Source organism: Adiantum capillus-veneris, chromosome 24, assembly GCF_014529385.1.
Source record: "Adiantum capillus-veneris isolate H3 chromosome 24, ASM1452938v2, whole genome shotgun sequence".
NCBI lineage: Eukaryota > Viridiplantae > Streptophyta > Polypodiopsida > Polypodiales > Pteridaceae > Adiantum > Adiantum capillus-veneris.
This window is the reverse complement of record NC_140954.1, coordinates 127,934,987-127,943,272: the sequence shown is the minus strand read 5'-3', so window position 1 is coordinate 127,943,272 and position 8,286 is coordinate 127,934,987.

The following is an 8,286-nucleotide window of genomic DNA, read 5'->3' as shown; positions in this document are numbered from 1 at the left end:
CCTGATGCTTCCTTATGCTCTCAGCAAGCGCAAGTATGCTTCACAATTGCAAAAACATGCAAAAATCACTCATTTTAAGCCTTTTCTGAAATTTTACGTTTTCTGACTCCGCCTTTTGGCTTTTGGTCAACAAAAATAGGGAAAAATACCCAAGTCAATATGAAAATAGGGTAAAACCTACCCTATGAACCCACTGGTGCAGTCAGAATTTTCAAATTTGGTCTCCAGAACCCCCTTGAGACATCCTACGCGTAGGATTTCTATGTTTACAGAATTGCAGGTTTTCTTCACAGAACCCTTGCAAATGCTCTTTTATATGCACAGCATCAGTCAGTCATACAAAAATATCCACAAAAGCTTGTTTAATGCATTTTTACCCTCAAAAGCACACTTTTTTGTGATTTCAAATGCAATCAAGCACTTTAGCAAATAATTCAGTGCTGAATAGCTCTAGATCAGAATTGGATCACTTACTTAAAGCTACTCCTACAAATCATATGGGGTTTTGCATATATGAGTAGAAAAACGCTTCACTGCCACACATGGACTAGTAAACGCTTTTATCACCTCACCAATCACTCGACCACCACCAACTACTCTAATCCACAGATCCTAACTAAACCTAACTAGTCGCAGACCCTCGGCAAGACACACGCTTCCTGGCTATCCACTTGATCGCGGAATATCCTCTTCCGGATCCACTTAAGAAAAACGCTTTCTTTAGCCGAAACTAAATCAAGCAACCATCACACGAGTGTTAGTAGGAAACCTACTTAGGTTCTTGTGTCCCCGGCAGTGGCGCCAATGTTGGACGGGCGACTCACACACCCATGAAGTGCATGCAAACACTACCTAGATCAACATAATGTCAATCGAGGACACAGATGACACGATAGGCACACAGAGAAAATCTCTTAAGCTTGTCAGGATGAGACCATCCTACACATACAACACTCAGGAAGGCCAACTAAACCACAATCAAGAACCTCACTGCTCTCAATTACACCACCTAGCCACATACACACATACGGAAGGTAACTCACCTAATCATGCCAGATTCGTAGGAAACTTAACGAACACCATCCCCTCACTAGGATACACCTGTCCCTAAGCTTCTACACTCAAAACCCTCACTCTAAACCTATTTGCGAAAAACGCGTAGGATGACAGAGTAGAATTTTGAAAGTGCCCGAAACTGAAATTTATGAGTACCTATGCGTAGCTTATGTCGCCACGATTCTATAGACTACTAGTACGCAGAAAACAGACATCGTTTGATACACTTACATCCACAAATAGCTCATAGATGCGTCGGCGTGTGCGCTTCGTCTCGCGTGGAATGCTTGGCATTGTCGCGTAGCTCTCCTCGAGCCTACAACAATGGTGTAGTCGGATCTCCAATGTGTTGAGCGAGCCGGGCGTAGCGAGAGGATAAAGCTCACGCTCACTCTCTTTCTCCGTCACACACAGTAGTAGACGGCAGCGCTAAAGTTTTGATTATGATAAAAGTCTTCTTTACAAAATGACCTAGGTACCTTATATACTAAGGTTACCTTAGGTTTAACCAAAAATTGGATTGAAAGGGTCAAATGGCTTTGTATTTACAATTTGGAAGTGCCATTGCACCCTGGCTTCTGAAACTAGAATAACTACTCATTACAAATGACGTTTATAGCCATAATTCACAGCATTTCATAACTCGCAAAAGATAAGACTTTGGTACGAACCTTGAGTTATGTTGTGTTGTTGACCCAACAGTCAATAGCATCCATGGGTATTTCCGCTTAAAGCGAAGTCCAAAGTTTTTATGTGCTTCAAACAATTTCTGGCTATTGGATGACTGTAAATTGGATGCACCTTTGTCTAGTCGTACTCGTTCAGGCTCTTGCCATGCATCTTATGCATCAGATTGTTATGCTTTGGTTGTGTCTAGCTTACATTATGTTGAGGAGTCTCTGTCTTTTGATGAAGCACAAAATTCAACAAATTGGATGAATGCCATTCAATGAGAATATGATGCACTTACAGAAAATGACACATGGACTTTATGTGATTTGCCTCCTAGCAAAAACGCCATTGGTACGAAGTGGGTTTACAAGTTGAAACGCAAGCCGGATGGTGAGATCAATTGCCATAAGGCTCGAATCGTTGCAAAGGATTATGCACAGCAAAAAGGCATAGATTATGAAGAGACTTTTGCTCCCACTTGTCGTATGACTACTCTGCGTTTTCTATGTGCATTGGTGGCAGCTCATTTTGGTTGGGATGTACATCAATCAATATTGTTACTAGTTTCTTGAATGGTGACATATTTGAGGAAGTTTATGTAATGCAGCCTCACGATTTTGTCAAGAAAGGACAAGAGGACAAAGTGTGCATATATAAGAAGGATTTGTATGGGTTGAAGCAAACTCCTCGTGCTTCGTATGAGAAAGTTGACACTCATTAGATCAAACAAGGCTTTTGTAACAGTCCAATAGAAATCACATTGTTTGTAAAGCGTGATGGTGATGTACTTCTTATTGTGGTTCTTTATGTAGATGATTTGCTGATCACTGGACCAAATGAGAGACATATTTCTGAATTCAAGGCTGATTTGATTGCTACTTTCAAGATGAAAGATTTGGGACTATTGCATCATTACTTAGGTAAACAGTTTAAGCAGTGTGATGGTGGTATTGCCTTGTGTCAAAAAAGTTACATAGAGACATTGCTATGTAAGTTTGGACTTGAGGATTGCAAACCTATTGCCACTCCTATGGAAACAGGTTTAAAGTTGAGTCTACATGATGCTAGCGATCCTGCCAATATCACTCTTTACCAAACTGCTGTTGGATGCCTCATTTATGTATGCAACACGAGGCTGGATATTCAGTTTGCAATCTCACAGGTCAGCACATTTATGCATAGCCCAGGGTCTAAGCATTGGCAAGCTGTCAAGAAGATTTTTTGCTACCTTAGTGGAACTTTACATCTTGGCTTGTTTTATCCCAAGGGGGGATCATTGTCGCGAGACTTGCATGCTTTTTTGGACTCAGATTGGGCTGGTTTCTTTTGACATGGGAATGTCCACAAGTGGTTTTTGTTTCATGCTGCAGTTCATGTATATAATGGTTGAGCAAGAGGCAACCTACTGTGGCCACTTCGAGTTGTGAGGCTTAGTACAGGGCAATCTTCACAGCTACGATTGAGTGTGTATGGCTCAGATGCCTTATGGCTGATTTGGGTGTTGGACAGGACATTGGCAACACTATCTATAGTAACAGTCATAGCGCATTGGCAGTTGCAAGGAGCCCAGTTTTTCATGCTTGAACAAAGCACATTGAGGTGCATTACCACTATGTCAGGGAGAGGCTCTCCGCAAAAGAGATTAGCTTGGCTTATGTGCCAACACAGGACAAGCTTGTAGCTCTTTTCACAAAGGCATTGTCTCGTGAGAAGCTCGAAGATTTTTGGAAATCTTTGGGCTTACTTCCCTTTGTGGAATGATCATGTCCTTAGGGCATGGCTCTTCCCTTTACTCATATGCGAGCTCTCGTTCACCGCATCACTCCAGGGGTGATTTATTACCATATACATGTGGTAGTGATGTGTCTGAACACACTAGGACCACCGGGGTATTTTTTCCCTCTTTAGGAGGTTTTTTCCTCCGTGCATTGTATATACGCCCATCAATCTAGGGCTATCCATCTTTCCATTTCACAATAAGTAATACACTTTCTATTGTGTGCCTTGATCTTCCTTCGTCTTCTCCAAGCTGTGTGTGTCTCTCTGCAACCCTAATTCCAACATTTACATATGAGAAACTATAGAGGTGTATTAACTATACTTGAATACGTGATAATTTCAAAACGCTCTTCTTGTTTTGCAATAAACTTTGGTCATTGAAGGCATTTAGCACCACCGTTTAAAAATTCTATGGATTAGGACTTTTCATAACACTTTTCAAAACTACTAAGAATGCCGCAAATGGTGGGTCCCTTTTGCTGCATGCATTTCAAATCATTAAGATACTTGAGCTTCTAAACAAAGGATGTAGTTTCTGTCATTCTAATAGAATTTATTGAAAAGTGGATCCATCAAATGCAAACGTGAAGTACATGAAAAAAGTACTTTACCATGACATCTTATCATCAAAGATCTCATAGAGTCAACAATGTTCGTGTGATATTGGACCAAGACCTTCAAAATATACCAGACACTTTTTTGGTGCACATTGATGTGTGGATGCATGAAGAACTTTAAACCACTCTATCTATTGATGGAGAGTGCAATCTTCTACAACTTCGACAAGATTTGGTAAATGAAGACGATGTCTTAATCTAACAAAGTTGCTATACACAAAAAATACTTTAAATATATTGACTATGTTTTAGAGACATTGTAACATTCAATCTCTTTTCCAGCCTTGATTATCTATGATGGTTTTGGCATTGGCAACTTCTTTATGTCTTCATCTTTAACAAATTCTTCTACATGAGGGTCAACCGGCAAATCATTTTGGTTAACTTCTTCTTCTTGTGATGATGTTTCTTCTCCAAGAAGCTCTTCAAACCACCTCATCTTGTTTAGAAACTTTAATAGTTCATCTTCAAACCACCCTATCTCTTTTAGAAGCTTTGGGATACATCATCCATAGCCTCCTCTGTAGAAAACTCTAGATTTTCCTTGGAGCAAGATTTGCAAAAACTTGAATTGTTTGCGTTGAAACTATCTATCATGCTTTCAATTTTCTCGATGCCAAATTGGACATAAAGATCTGCATATTTTGTAATAGAAAGCTAATAGAATTTATTGCAAAGTGGATCCATCAAATGTAAACGTGAAGTACATGAAAAAAGTCAAATCTTTACCATGACATCTTATCATCAAAGATCTCATAGAGTCAACAATGTTCGTGTGATATTGGACCAAGACCTTCAGAATATACAAGACAATTTTTTGGTGCACATTGATGTGTGGATGCATGAAGAACTTTAAACCACTCTATCTATTGATGGAGAGTGCAATCTTCTACAACTTCGACAAGATTTGGTAAATGAAGACGATGTCTTAATCTAACAAAGTTGCTATACAAAAGAAATACTTTAAATATATTGACTGTGTTTCAGACACATTGTAACATTCAACCCTTGATTATCTATGATGGTTTTGGCATTGGAAAATTCTTTATGTCTTCATCTTTAACAAATTCTTCTACATGAGGGTCAACCGGCAAAACCTTTTGGTTAAATTTCTTCTTCTTGTGATGGTGTTTCTTCTCCAAAAAGCTCTTCAAACCACCTCATCTTGTTTCGAAACTTTAATAGTTCATCTTCAAACCACCCTATCTCTTTTAGAAGCTTTGGGGTACATCATCCATAGCCTCCTATGCATCAAACTCTAGCTTTTCCTTTGAGCAAAATTTGCAAAAACTTGAATTGTTTGCTTTCCCAAACTATCTATCATGCTTTGAATTTTCTCCATGCCAAATTGGACATAAAGATCTACATATTTTGTAATAGAAAGCTACATTGCGAGAACAATTTTCTAAGATAAAGAAACTGTATCATTTGTGCATTATAGAAAAGCTCGTTCACTTGGGAGTCAATTGAGGCATTATGTAGCAAGTGTAATGCATCCCATCTGCCAAACTATACTTTTTTGTGTCTTGCATCTATCCCGTGCTGCTCAAGGTCTTGCTTTAATGTGTCTTTTGAACCTTTTTTGCTTGCTTCCCATGCAATTGTAGGAAGTCGATGTGAGGGGTTTTGAGGCATCTTTATCATGTACTCCACAACCCTTTCCATGCTCATAACCTTAATTGGAAGAGATCTCAAATCAAGAACTAGGAGCATATATGGTGTTTGTGTCTTAACTTGGAGAAAGTTTGTAACAAAATGCTTTTGGACATTCTCAAACTCTTTCCAAGTAGACTATGAGATGCTCTTGCCCCACACTTCAACTCCATCAAGAAGAACCGGTGTCACCAATGTGTCAAAACGGTACTTCTTGAGAACCCAACACTTGATGTTTCCCACATTACACATGTTCTCAAATGCATAGTATGCTTTCTTTCCCACTATCAAAACGACACATATCACATTCATTCCTCGGAACCTCAAGGCCAAGGTACTTAAAGCTCTCAACAACTTCAAGTGTCTTATTGTTGTACATAATGCATGGCTTCTCCTAATGGTTAGTTCTCACAAGCATAACCTTTGTTTTGGATTCATTCACAATAATCAACCCACTATGCAAGAAAAATTTTTCAAGGACAACCATAAGCTTCTGTGCATCCTCTATGTGTGAGCTAGAAGCATACATTATCTGCATATAACAAAAGCATGATTGCTGCATTTCAGATAGTGACCTCTTCAATGCCTTCTTCTTGCATAATGCCAAGTACCTTTTCCATTTGATCGATGCATACACCAAAGAGAGTGGGTGACAACAGACATCCTTGTTTAATCCCAATAGTGCTTGCAAGTTTTTTTGAAATTCCTCTTCCTATGCGCAATTGCCACATCACCTTCTCATAGTTTTGAGAACCGCAAGCATAAACTCACTTGTTACTTGAAGTTCTTCAATCCTTCTCCACAAAATGTTACGTGGAATCATATCAAAGGCTTTATTAAAGTCCACAATACAATTGATTGTCTTTCAACCAAATTTCCTCCATGAGAATACGAAGAGTGACAAGATGATCAATGGTGCTATGGAATCGACAAAAACCCACTTGTCCGTTTGCACGCTTGCCATTGTTTTTAGCCTAATCACTCAATTTTATCTCCAATATTCACCCAAACAACTTGCCATAAGAGACCCAAACATTATTTTCCAGTATTTATTTACATTCTATACATCCCCTCCTTTATGCAAAGCTTGACCCAATTAGTACTCCAACCATAAGGCATACCATGTTAAAGTGCAACGTTGAACATATCACACATCCATTGATTTGTAAAATCTCTCATGCATTTAATCATTTCTAGCTGGATACCTTGAAGATATCGTGCTTAACAAAAAGTATTTCGCGTGATCACAATACTCTAAGCTTAACAAAAAGTATATTGCCTTAACAAAAAATGTCAAGTTGAATCTTCCAAAGTGTCTAAAGTGAAAACACAAATGTAGAGTATTAAAAATAAGTGTGGAATCCCTCCTTTTTTTGTCCTTAAGAGACAGTGTTAAAGAAGCAAAAAAAGATTGAAATCAACTCTAAATCAAGTAACATGAACAAAGATGAAGAAGACAATGAAGAATTTCATGATGTAGAGAAAGAGCGGCAAGAAGTTGAGAGTCTTCAAATTTCTAGGATTTGAGAAGAAAGTCTTATATTGGAGAAGTCCTTGTAGCCTATTTTAAAAGGAACATTTCCCTTGCCTATTCTACCATGCTTTCCTCTTGGCCATGGAGCATATATAATGCCGTAACATGTCCAGAGCTCATTTGGTTTATGAGAGGATGAATTGTATGCTATTCTTGCACAACACTTGAACTATAATGTTAGGACCATGAAGACCGGTTAAATGCAAAGATTTTGTAGAAAAAGATCCTCATCTTTCAGAAGCAGATAGTGAAAACAAAGATCAATAAGACAAAGATGTACATATCATTCAAGATCCAGATCTCAAAATATGAAATTTTGGTTCATTAAATATTTGGAGTGACAATAAACTTGTTTTGGATGAGATTATTACGATGGACATTTTATTTGTATAGGTTAAAGTTTTCTTTTTCCTTTCAATGATGATAATGATTAATTGATTTTATATGCTTGTCTAGATTCAACCAGCAACAAATGAGTTTTTGCGACGGTCATCTAGAGTCATTGTTCTTACCAAAGATGCTCTAAAGCACTACATTAAGTATGTTACTTGTCCCAATTTAATTATTTTTTACATGAAGTACTCCTTTGATTGTTATATGCCTCTGTTTGCAAGATGTTGTCAATGCACCTTGGTGGCTATGATCTTCATCCAAATGCCACTAAAGTAAGTCTTTTGGAGAAAGAGTTACTAAATAGTCTTTTGGAGAAAGAGTGTGCGATTAGTATATGTGGATATGGTCATGCAATGCAAGGATCACTTGCAAGAAGCTATTTAGGATATATCAGATATGCTCTTGCAAAGAGAATAAAACATTATAGAGAGCTTAAAATGGTTTCTACTTTGACATGATGATTTGAAGCACGTTGAGTACAAAGAGGGCACATCAAGTATAGATCAAAAAGATGTTGAAGACATTGAGGATATCATTTGAAAATAGATTTGTATAAAGTACACACTTTTATACATTGTGCTT